This window comes from Martes martes, assembly GCF_963455335.1.
Source record: "Martes martes genome assembly, chromosome: 12".
NCBI lineage: Eukaryota > Metazoa > Chordata > Mammalia > Carnivora > Mustelidae > Martes > Martes martes.
In genome coordinates this window covers 40726748-40739528 of record NC_137900.1, presented here as the reverse complement: position 1 = coordinate 40739528, position 12781 = coordinate 40726748, and positions in this window count along the sequence as shown.

The following is a 12781-nucleotide window of genomic DNA, read 5'->3' as shown; positions in this document are numbered from 1 at the left end:
TTCTGTACCCGATATATGACTTGTTTCTATTAGAAATAAATGTATTTTTGCAGTATTATTAAATTATATAACATAACATTGCTATATTTGCAGATATTTAAAAATAACTGGCCCTTTGGATTATAATATTTCTACTTATTATTTCATTATATTTCCATTTCTCATCACAGTATGATAGAAATGAATTCTCATTTATTAAATTTACTTTAGCATCTTGTCATAATAGCATCATTTCACATCATGACTGTTTCCTCCTCATCAACAGTCTTCAGAAAAACTACTAAGGGCTAAGTATAGGATTTAATACCAAAATATTTTGAATATGAAGTAGTGAATATTTCATTCATTCTGACTTTATCACAAAATATAGATATGTATATATTTTTAAGCTAACTTTTCCCCTTAGTTAAATATAAACCTTGTTATTTAAGTATTTCATTTCAGATTGGAAGGAATGGTTTTAGGCTTAGATATAAAACATTCAATTACACTGTCATAAAGAATGTACATGCCATTAGGTTTACAAATTAAAGCTAATTTACATAAAATAGAAATTTCTTTCAGACTAGATGTCAAAATCATGAGTCTATCTTGATTTATCATTTTCTATGTAAAACTAAGCATTTGATCCACTTAAGACACTGATTGTTTTGTATTCCTGCCCCCAATGAAAGAGATCTTTAGATCTCTTTAGAAAGGCTTTTAGAAAGGCTTTAGAAAGGCTTTTCTAAAACATATCCTTGTAAACGCGGTCACCAAGCTGTTACTGCAAGTGGTCAAATAAGTAATAAAATAAACTTTGGGAAGGGTGATATTGAAAACCTGGTTTGATTGTGTCTTTATGGGAAAATTTTAAACTCAGAAATTATAGAGAATATAAGTCTTGGGGTTCAGAAAGCAAACTGCAACATGTTTATACTTGGCAAAATGATGTTCCACAGGAAATAATAAAAATTTAGAATTTTCTTCAGCTGATGGATTATACTGCATGTACAGTGATGCAGAAATGCAAATAGGAATTTTCAATCCTCAACTGGTGAACCTCAGGACCAAGATTTTTCTAGGAAAGAATGGGAAATTGTCCATGAGATGTGACTGAAGGAAGGCAGGATAAATCATCTGATCCTCATAGGGCAAGAAAAACATAAATATGTCAAGGTCATTAAGCTTCTAAGTGGCAGAGCTAGGCAGATACTACCTTCATTACAATCACTATTCCAGTGGATTTCAAGTTACTTTTAACAGCTGATTTTTTTTCTTTTATTGAATTGAACATGGCTAAGTTAAATCAAATTAAAAACTGAGCTTCACTGGTTGAAGCTGGGGTGAGGAGTAGTCCATTTATTTCTGTTTCTTCACCAAATCTCACCCAATTCTGTCATTCACAGTGATTACGAAGCACTTCCACAGAACAAACCCTAGACTTCTCTAAGTCTTTTAAAATCACTGCATTTAAGATGTTAGGTGCCCCACTAACATATTAATTTTTCTATTGATATATTGTTAATAATGGACATTCCCATAATTACATTAGAATGCATTAGCTTATTAGCTAGCTACTTGAACAACAGAGAAGAAAATTAAGCATTTCTTTTTTTGAAGATTTTATTTAAATTTATTTGACAGAGAAAGACACAGCGCGAGAGGAACACAAGCAGGAGGAGTGAAATACATGAGAAACTCTGGGTTGTGAGGGGTACATAATGCACTTTCTCTCAAGAAAATAAAGTACATAGATCTAAAAGCCCATTGCAAAGGTAAGCAAAATGAAGGTACATGATAAAACACAACTAGAAAATGTGTAATCAGAAATTATAAAGCAGGGTTTTTTGTTGTGTTGTTGTTGTCGTTGTTTTTTCCAAACCTCTTTCACATAATATCTTTCTGTTGGGTCAAAATATGACAATATATTATCAAATGTGGTAAGTGCTATAAATAAGGAAGTACAAAATATAAAAAGTTAGAAACAGGTAATGGAACTTTTCCAAGTAAACTCATTGGAATGAATTCATGGATGTAGTTGTATGTAATCTGGGCTAAGTAGAACAAAAGGGTATTGGAGAAAATGGGACACAGGGCAGATATATCACAGCATCTTTGATTATTCTTTCTCTTAGCTCACCTATTCTCAAAATTTCCTGTAATATTGAGCTATTCATTTTAGATAATAGTATTTCTTAATATTTGTATCACCTCTGACACCATAAAGAGCTTAACTATTTTATTTCCTCTGATATTTTCTTCCTTTATTAATTCCTTAAAGTTCAACTCAAATATTCTTGGCATTCGTTTCTTAAGGCCAAATATTCTTATGGGTGTGCAGTGTTGTAACTGATCATGTGGTTAAACTTCTCAAAATCTACCCCCATTCCTTTAAGATAGGAAACCACTCCTGTCAGAAGTCTCTAATATCATGATCCTCCAGAAAAGACATTGAACAAAGACTGCAGATAAATTGGTATACCTCCTCAGTCACTTGTCACTGGAGTATCATGACTGCCACTGCCAAACTCTAAGTTGGCAAATTGGTGCCACGTCTTCAATGATTAGCTTCTGATAATCATAGATGGGGTATTCTCTTTTGCTTTAGACACCAACTGGTGATCCGTAAAGAGTGAATCAGTCCTTCATGAGTCAGTTTGCCTACAATCCGTTATTGGAAAATTTTCTGACCCTTCTCATATCTCTCTGATCTGACCTTTGTAATTTCCCTGTCACTGTCTCATCTATTTTTTTATTTAACCCAGGAGATTCTAAGGCATGAATGATCACACCAACATCATCCCATACATGACATTTATATGATCAATTCTGAGACACTAAGCACAAAAAATAAATAATACAAGTAGCCTACACCTATGGGATGAGAGACTCCAAAATTCATTTATCCTGGTACACACTACCACTCTATGAACTTCTCTAAGGCAGGGAGATTATTTTATTTTTTACTCTGTTGGTTTTATCACCTAGCTCAGTTTCAGACAAGCAGTGAAAAAAGTATGTGTTACATGAAGTTTATTGTGTGTGTGTATGTGTGTGTTTTAGTAAATATTGAAAGAAACAGCTAATTCATGAGTATATTTGCTATCAATGTATTAATCTTTATGTTAAAGTGTTATGGATTAGTGAATATATTTAATCTCACTTAATAATAAGAGTGCTATCTAGTTATTATAAATTGTTTGAGAACCATGCTTTTTTTATGTTTCCAAAATGTCCAGATTGTAATGTAAAATATGCCAAGCTGTTTGGTACATTTCCTAATAGAAATATTATAAATTATATCATTAGCTATATTTTAAAAATCATTTAGGATAGTCATACAACACTCAAGAATGGAGTGAAGAAATTTTAGATAAAATTTGCACCTGTGTTGATATTGCTACCTTAGGGAGATATTTGATAATCATCAATGAGTATTTCCTATATAGATAGACAGTTTCCTATATAGATAGGTAATCATCAATGAATATTTCCTATATAGATAGACAGTTGGTTGAAAAATGCATACATAGAAACTTTGATAGGGAGAGTGTAGTAAGCTGAAAACTGTTTGGCAACTTCCCCCAGAAGAATGCATGCAATTACGGAATAAAAGAGAATAAAACAGATTTGGGGGAGATCTAAGTTTAAGATATTTTTAGCATCTCATGTAACATGGAATAGACTTGCAAAGCCAGGATAAAATAAGACATAGCTTGTCTCCTCCTTCTCCTCATTTTTCTTTCTCCTTTTTCTTCATCTCTTTCCCTTATCTTCTCTTCCTTCTTTCTTAATCCCATCTACAACTATCACCAATTTTTCAAAATAAACAAGAAATCACATAGACAAATTACAAATCTGTTTGGGAAGCATTAATAAACTTTTCACCAAGGGGGTGGGACTTCATCAAAAAGTAAATTTAGTTACAGAATCCTGAATAAGCACATTTGAGGAGTAATTTAAAGGACCAAAAAATCTACAGATATAACCATAATGCATCTATCTTTATTCACATCTATTTTCTTTTCCTCCTTCCTTCCTGAAGAAATCATCAGATCAGAAGAAAGTAAGCAAAGATCTACAGGAGTCTGGAAGGAATATCCAGAAGCAGTAAAGCCAACCCTTAATTTTTTTGAGCTTTAAAAATTTCTTTGTAAATTCATGTGAAATTTTTATTTCCCTATATACTGATTTATTTTAATGTAAGAAATAGTGTTTTTACATTAAAATTTGAGCTTTCTTGGCAACTGCAGCTTTCATATATTCCCTATATATTGTCATATGAGGGGTATTTAGCAGGGCAACTTGAGAGAAATAGTGACTTTATAGGATATGTTTAAAGCACCCTAGAAGGCAGAAAACAAATGAGACTTTGGTCATCTTGTGACGCTAAAAATTAAAATGTGAAAAGCAGCTTTTATATGAAAATATTTGAAAACAGTCTTTCAATATAGGCACAAAGAGTGAGGGCATGGGATAGAGTCAATAATTTGAACAAAATAAATGTGAAATAATAGAGGCTATCCTTCCTATGGTAAATTTATTATCATGAAGTTATTCCATAAAACTCAGACAATAGCATTACCTCTCCATTAAGGAATTTTTTAAAAAGATTTTATTTATTTATTTGACAGAGAGAGACATCACAAGTAGGCAGAGAGGCAGGCAGAGAGAGAGGGGGAAGCAGGCTCCCCACTGAGCTGAGAGCCAGATGAGGGACTCCATCCCAGGACCCTGAGATCATGACCTGAGCCAAAAGCAGAGGCCCAACACACTGAGCCACCCAGGTGCACTGGGAATTTTTTTTTAATCAAATTATATTATTAAGGCATAAGTGATTGGTAAAGAGTCTGTAATAATGTATTTACAGCATTTTGTGCTTCCTTCAGCATGTAATAATTAGATAAGTTCATATGACTTGGAATAATTTGTAATGGCTTTTGTTGAAATGATTTTCTCCTGGTATTTTAAGTCATTACTGGTTTTACAAAATAGATAAGTAAAACCAAGCAAATATATAGGGACACATCTCTCTGTGAAGCATTTTTCAGTGGAAATTTGTCAATGAGTTTTTTGTGTAATTGTATAGAAAAAGACAACAGTTAGCCACCTTTTTTTTTTAAGATTTTATTTATTTATTTGACAGAGAGGGAAAGGGAACACAAGCAGGGGGAGTGGAAAAGAGAGAAGAAGTCACCCTGCTGAGCAGGCAGCCTGATGCCGGGTTCGATCCCAGGACCCCGGGACCATGACCTGAGCTGAAGGCAGATGCCTAACGATTGAGCCACCCAGGTTCCCCAGCCACATATCTTTTCAAACACACACACTGGCTTTTCCTGAACATATGTCTATTTATAGATAGATAGATAATGATATATATGTATAGACACAAATGCTTTTTCCGTGGGCTAGTACTCAGTTTTGATAAAAGTCATGGTTGCCAAGCAAAAAAAGGAAAAAAATCATGTCTTATAGGCATTTTTGTTGTCTACCTGGACAAGTTTTGACAATATATTGTATCTCTATTTTAAAAAAAGAAATCCCTTATGTTAAAAAATTGATTAAGCCTTATATTTTGTGCTCCCCTTAGAAATTATTATCCAGTTTATTATTACTTTTATTTTATTTTATTTTTAAAAGCCTTATCTATTTATTTGAAAGAAAGAGAAGGAGAGGAAGTGTAAAAGAGAACTCAAGCAGACTCTGCTCCCAGCACAGTCTGATGTGGGCCTCAATCTCACCACTCTGAAATCATGACCTGAACAAAATCAAGAGTGGGAGACTTAACCAGCTATACCACTAGGCACTTTTATTTTAAAACTCTAAGAATGAATAATCAATATTCAATAACTCCAGCTTCATATCCTATATTTTTAATCCTAACTGTACATTTCTAATCTGACTAATATAAATCTAACTGTAGACCTTTTCTATTTTACTGATATTATTTTTCAAATATTAATGTTTATTTCATGTTAAATTTAGTCCTACCTGGACTAAATTTTGAACTAATAAATTTTGACTAATATTTGAGTCTGCTAACCATTAATCTTGTCCTGATGCAAATATTTTCTTCTTTTACTTTTCAAGTAGTGAATATTCACTACTTTCCTCATTGGCCAAACCATTTTCTCAAGCCAAATGGTTTCTGTTTCCTCGCCTCCTCAATTTCTGCTGCATTCTGTGCTAAAAATGTAGTATTCCTATAGATATTTTTGTTGGCCTTCTCTTTATTTTGTTCTCATTTCTCTGTGTTTGGTCAATATCACCTATTCCCATGGCTCCAGTTCTCACAAAAAAAAATTACAAACTAATAAATACTCTCTCCATGACTTTTTCTGAACTCCATATCCAACTGCCCTGCTCTTGTACCTATCTTATATAGAATCATACATATTATATATATATAATGTGTGATCTAATAACATATAACATCATTTATGAATAAAATAAAGTACTTACCCTGCCTTTCATGTATGGAGAGTATTTGAAGATAACCAGATGTTGAAGGAAATATCAGCTTTCTGGAGGAATCACAGCTAATAAACACTGATAACTCATCAACAGCTGTTACCCATTGTAGCATGTTGATGTGGAGTGTTATGATAGGGGGATCAGACTAATTGCTCAAATCTTTCATCAGTGTTAAAATGATTAAACAATAGGGCGCCTGGGTGGCTCAGTGGGTTAAAGCCTCTGCCTTGAGCTCAGGTCATGATCCCAGGGTCCTGGGATCGAGCCCCGCATCGGGCTCTCTGCTCAGCAGGGAGCCTGCTTCCCCCTCTGTCCCTGCCTGCCTCTCTGCCTACTGGTGATCTCTCTCTCTCTGTCAAATAAATAAATAAAATCTTTAAAAAAATGATTAAACAATAGGCAAACAAACATGATGTATTTTTTTGATATGATACAATATGAGTTAAACAATACTACCTATGACATTCTTTCCAAACATTGAATATGAATCACACTATTAACCACATAAATTTAGAAAAAAAACATGAGTAGAAACAAACTAACAACATTGTAAAGATACAATCAGCTGAACCCCCCAAATATGGAAAATTCTTTGTAACATGTGATATGTTTTCTTAAATAAAATAATACCACAGGGGAAAATGAAACAGACTAAAGAGATAAGAAGCCAAATACAATGTACAGATTTTATTTGGATCTAAATTCTAAACAAAAATTAAATTAAATTAAATATATTTATAAAATTATCAGCAATAAATTAATGGAGATTGTTTATTAACTGACAATAAGAGATTAACTATAATTTTGTTGTTTGTGTTAATCATTTTGACAATATTTTAAAAAACTCCTTATATATTAGTCTATATATAATATATGTATATATTATACACACATACACTATATATAGTGTATATTCATAGTATATAAAATATATGTGATTTAAATTTTTTACAGTATATTTTAAATACTTCAGAAATAAGATGTGGTACAATGAAATAAAAAAGACATAATGTTGTTTAGCTGAAACTAGATAATGAGGTCATGAAGATTCATATACTATTCCTTTTCAGTTTTTCTGAAAAGTTTTACAAAAACAAGAAGAAGTTTAACAAATCCTAGTTTATTCCCTTCTGTATGTATTACAAAGGTGTTTTATTTGTTCATTTGCTTAAAAGCGGTGAGAGTTTGTGTGTGTCACATCTCCTTAAAAATTGACATAGAGGTATAGAAGTGTTATTATTGACTGATTTTTTTAATCTCCTAGATATTGAAGCTAGGAAAATTAATATTTAGTTTTTATCCAAACCATGAAATTAAGAATCATTGGTGTAATATTGAAAACAATTACTTGTTCTGTCCAAACATTTGTTAGAGTATCACATTAAATAGAATGGTGATAGCCCTATAAATTTAAAGAACCTCCTTGTAAAACTAGAATTTTTATATTATTAGCAGACACGTTTTACTTTTACAACATGAAAATATTATGGTTTTCTTTCTATTATGTTTTCTCTTTAGTTTATCAGTGGTCTTGTAGCCTTTGAATGTAAGTTTTATCAGATACAATAGAGAAAACTTGAAATTACTACCAACCTTTCCACTTCCTCATAACTATGCCTGTGCTCTCCCTGTCCTTCCAGTGACAGATTTGCCTCTCTGAATAAAACTGAAAATTTGAGCCAATCATTACTCTCAGACTAACTCTTGATGACAGGTTGAGTTCATTTGCTAAACTGGACCGACCTGATTAATTACTTACTGTGTTTTTCTAGAGATGACAAGGAAGGCTCTCCTTTTGCTTTGAAGAAAACCTGTAATCCAGAACTGCTTTTAACAATGTAGTGATAGGTAATCCCCTTTTGTGTGTGTGAGTGTGGTTTCAAGTTTTTATTTAAACTCCAGATAGTTAACATACAGTGTAATATTAGTTTCAAGTGTAGAATTTAGTGATTCATGTCTTACATACAAAACCCAGTGCTCATCACAAATGCACTCCTAAATACCCATCACCCATTTAACCCATCCCCTGCCCACCTCTCCTCCAGCAACCCTCATTTTGTACTCTATAGTTAAAAGTCTATTTTATGGTTTGCCTCTCTCTTTGCAATGGGTAATCTTCTTGAAGATAGTCTATCCAGCAAAATAAAAACCACATCCAGAAAGATGAGGTGATAATTAGTGGGGAGAGAGAGAGGAAGAGAGAAAAATAGACAAAGGGAAAGAGAGAAAGAAAGGGAGAAGGAGAGAGAAGGAGGAGGAAAGCAGTGTACATATCTTCATGTCCTTGGTTTAATTTATCCTTGATTAGAAGCTCAAGTCTTTTGTTTGGAATAAAGAACAGATAGATTTTCAATTCTTTCATGTTTATTTAAATTGGGGTTTTGTCACATACAAATAGATACCCAACTACTGTGCAAGATTCTCAATTGTGTTCATATTTTGGCTGTCAAGGAAATCATTTTGGGAAAAAATAAATCCATCCAGAATTGTGTAAATTCATTCACATATTTATTCATCCAGCATATATGAAGCATAGTTTTATGCCTGGAACTAAACCTATTTGGAAACATAGTGAAACTTGATGTACAAAGATCTCTGCTTGCATAATTCTCCCAATATATGGCAATTATACAAATCATTACAATGGAAGGTGGTACATTCTTTAAGGACCATACGTAAAACACTAAAGGAACACAGAAAATAGACAATGTAACACTGTCAGTTCCAAATTTTCTTTGAAAAGTTATCTCATCTTCAAATATGTAATTAAATCATTAATAGATGATGTTTGATAAAATATAATAGTTTCAGTAATATGCACTAAATACACATTGCAGAATCTGAAAAATTGCCCAAGTTTCATGTTGAAATCAATATGGTATCACAAAAAGACAACAGAATCAAGTCAAAACACTGGAGTGACTCTCAACCATCCTTACAGACTAGCATTACTTATAGAACTTTAACTAAGGACCTATACATAGGACCCACTCTAAATGTCTGTGTTCCGTTAATCTGGAGTGGCTATTTAAATTGCTGCAAAGTAATTTTGTTGGGCTTCCAGGGTGGATAATCACTGATTATTATTTAACTATTAACTATTTAATAGTTTATAACTATTTCTTGATTAACTATTTCTTGGAAATTAGCAGAAATGCATGAAAGGATTTTTTCTTCTTTCTGTTTGCAGTATTGGGAATTTCAAGGCAATGCATGGAAATTTGCAAGTATAAGAAGTCAAACATCTTTCACCTACATTCTGTTCCTAGTGATCACCATGGTGAATAGTGAAAAGTAATGGAAAATTGTATTCTAAAAGATTTTTGTTGGAGGAGTTCACTGAGATGACATGACCTCCAGTTTACTTGGGAGCTGGGCCCTGGCAATCAGAGGCTGCTCACTGTCTCCCTTGTCCTTGGAATCTGCACTCCACTTGCCTTCTGCTTGCTAGAAGCTGCCCAAGCATACAGACTTGAGATAGTGGTATGTTGATATCACCTGGATGGTATATGTGACTCAGCCCAGTTAAGGCCTCTGCATAAACTTTCAGATTCTGGTGGGAGGGTGCAGCAATTGATTTGTCTTGTAGCTGCCCAAGACAGCCTGCTAAATTCCCTTGCTCGATAGACCTGACACCTAGCAGCCTGGAGCTGTCTCTTTCTTCAGTCCTTCCATCCTTTCCCTGTGGTGGGGTCAACTTGTGAACAACAGTTTCATTAATGACAACAAGAATTGCAACTAATAAAATTTGTAGAACAAAACTGTTATTGATATGATATGATATGATAACTATATATATTATGTTGCATGTATATAATTTTTTTCATTTTAGTGAAAAACTTTGCTGTTCATCTGAAAGTTTTATTAAAACACAAATAATCACTGTTTACATCTTAGAGATTCAATATTCAATTGGTGATGTTCACTTGTATGTGATTTACATAAACACTAGTAATTCTGTTTACAGTGGCTTTGCTCTAGATGACTTGAAAAAGAACACTGAACACATATTTTTATAAAAATGAGACTGCAAGTGTTTCATTGAACATGTAATTCTATGTACCCAGTAATGTTATATTGTAGGGAAAAGTAAATCACATTTTCTAAATTCTAACTTGCTGAAACAAGCCTAATGTATAAACAATAATACCTGTGCAATCTTGTGTGATGAAATGAAAATAGTGAAATGTTCTTAAGAATACTATATTCTGTAGAATCACATATTTCTTGAATGCTAGGTTCAAAACTAAGGTGAAAATTACTAAAATAAAAAATTACATCTGTATGTCTTTTAAATATTCTACAACATATGCTATAGATATGCACAGTAATGCTTATGGAAAAATGATTTTAAAACAAGTGAGCTAGAGAATAGGTAGTAATGAAAAAAATACTACATGAAGATAATCTTTCAAACCATTTTGACTTTGGGGTTACCACTAAGTAATAATTATATAATTGTGTATTAGGTACTAGGCACATTTCTAAGTGCTTTTCATGAATTAATTCATTCTTCCTCTCTGAACACTGAAATACTCTTATGATTAAATGATACTCTTCATATTATTATCAAATGCAACTAATGGATCACATGATAACAGTATGTTTAGCATTGAAAGAAACTTCTAAACACTTCCAAAGTGTTTTTGTATTAGAATCTTCATCATATTAATCATAATTATTTTAAATTCCCTGTCTGATAATTCCAACATCTGATCTCTTTGTGTCTTATGCTGTGCCATCAGGCTTTGTTTTATTGTTTGTTTGTTTTGTTTTGTTTTGTTGCCTTTTAATACACCTTTTAAGTCTTAAAATTTTTTGTCGAATGTCAGACATGACGTATCAGAAAATAGAAATTGAGCTAATTTAGCTTTACTGTGAGCATTTATGTCTCTCTAGAATTTAGGGGTGTTTGTAACATTTGCTGTGACCGCAGGGACAAGAATGTTCAAATTTCTCCAGTATCCTTGCATTGGTCTCCGTGTTCTCTTTGGGATTTCCTAAGAACTACTCTTTAGAAGAGGTCTTCACTGTAATCTCCGTTACCATACTGGGTTTCTGTTGGTGTGGTGGCTAGGCATGGGGAAGGAGAAGGATCCTATAATATTATGATTAAATCTCAGTATTCTAGTGGAAATGTGTCCAACTTGTGGCTTTTGTAAACATTTCTCAGCTTCCATCCCCACCTCGGGTGAGACAGAATGGCCAATAGGGCACAGGGTCGGGGAAATGACCTTTCCCCGGATCCAATAAGGCTTTGATTTGTCTTTTCCCTGTGTTATGGAAAAAGCTCTAAACCCATTTTATAATGGTTATTTTTCCCTCCTCTGACAGATTCATGAGGGGAGTTTTCTTGGCAACTCTTCAGAAGACTGGTTGGTTTTCTGGAGGTGAAACTCACAGAAGTTTGTGTTCTTCCAAGACTGTAGCCCCAAGAGTTTCTCACACTTACCTTCATAGTCTATATTCATCCTCTGGCATTTCATCTAAATTACTTTTTATAAACTCTCCCTACCAGTTTATGGCTCCAGCCGTTTCTTCTCCAGGTTAGAAGCTGACTCCCAGCTGTGACTCCATGGATTTGCCTGTCTCTCTGGCTTTCCAAGTGGCAATTCCCTTGCAAACTCAGTTCTTTGATGTGTCCACAATAGGGCATCGATTTCCAGTTTGTTCAGCTGTTTCTTATTGTAAGAAGGAGTATAAAACTTCCAAGTTCTTTATGTCTTAGTACTTAAGCCAGAAATCATGGAGTTGTATTTTTAAAAGCTATACTTTAATTAATATTTTCAATTTAAATACAATATTATAATATTTGTCATATCTTTATTGATTTTATATTTATCATTTCTCTAATATGGAACATTTCTTTTACTAGCAGTATTAATATATTTATTTGTGCTATCCTATTATATTCTCAAAAAATTTTAAAGTTATAATACTACTATTGTAGCTCAAGTTCTTGTCAAAAACTTTTGTCCTTGGAATATGTATCACAAAACCTATGTGGTCAGACTACTGTATTCAAATTTATTACAAAACACTTACTGTCTCTTTGGAGCTTTGTTAACTAATTGATACATAGTTCTGTTCATTTTTTCTCTTATTTTAAGTTTAGGCTTGAGTTTTTCTTGAAAATTGAATCTTATTTTTTTACTATGCAAAACACTGACATGGTTCAGTAATGAACTTTTAAAATATGGCATATTCAGAGAAATATTACTTTCAATTATATCTCTTCTACTCATTCTTCCTGCCCTCCCCATAACAAATCATTTTCAATATTTTGTCCCTTTATCCTTTATTGCATGAATACATATTTCACTTA